The sequence below is a fragment of the Vombatus ursinus genome, unplaced genomic scaffold (genome assembly GCF_900497805.2).
Source record: "Vombatus ursinus unplaced genomic scaffold, bare-nosed wombat genome assembly UNPS02011353.1, whole genome shotgun sequence".
Lineage (NCBI taxonomy): Eukaryota > Metazoa > Chordata > Mammalia > Diprotodontia > Vombatidae > Vombatus > Vombatus ursinus.
Genome location: NW_020951131.1, coordinates 2,989,179 through 2,989,996, shown reverse-complemented (window position 1 = coordinate 2,989,996; position 818 = coordinate 2,989,179).

Genomic DNA, 818 nt, shown 5'->3' with positions numbered 1-818 from the left:
GCTGGGCGCTAGAATCTCCAAACTTCAGTTGCAAGGAGGGGGGAACCTTACTTTGGGGTTGCGTTGAAGGCCTTCCGAAGTTCGCTCCAATTTGGGATGCCATGAAATACCCGTCAAGTTTCAGGTGTCTAAGCTAAGGTCTCTCCCTGCTTGACATCTCAGGAGAACTAGTACAACCCTAACAACAAACCTATTAAGTGCCTACTATTCGAAAGACCCTATACTGTGTGCCAAGGATGCAAGGGGGAAGGGAAAGGAAGAAGCATTAAGCACCCGCTGTGTGCTAAATGCTTTCTACGAATATTTATTTGATCCTCATAACATTGGGAGGTGGATGCTGTCATTACCTCCTTTGTCCAGATGAGGAAACTGAGGCAGACAGAGATTAAGTGACTTACTCTGGGTCACACAGCTAACAAGAGTCTGAGTCTACATTTGAACTCAGGGCTTCATACTCCCACTCATGCATCGCATCTAGGTGCAGGGCAGAGAGCAGGACGGGGAAGAGCAGGGGGAATGATGAGGAAACTCAGAGGGAGGGGAAGGAAGAAGGAGGGCAACGGGCAAGGGGCACTGTGGAGGAGACAGAGGGTAGGAAAGGGGGGGAGGAGTGGGGAGAAATACCTGTGATGGGGAGGGTGGGGAGCTGTTGGAGGCAGAGAAGAGAGGAGTGGACAGGGGCGGAGCAGCTGGGGTGTAGGGAGGGGGAGGGGTGGGGCAGCTGGGGTGTAGCGAGGGGGAGGGGTGGGGCAGCTGGGGTGTAGAGAGGGGGAGGGGAGGAACAGCTGGAATGAGGAGAGGAAGGGGGGTGGAGGGGG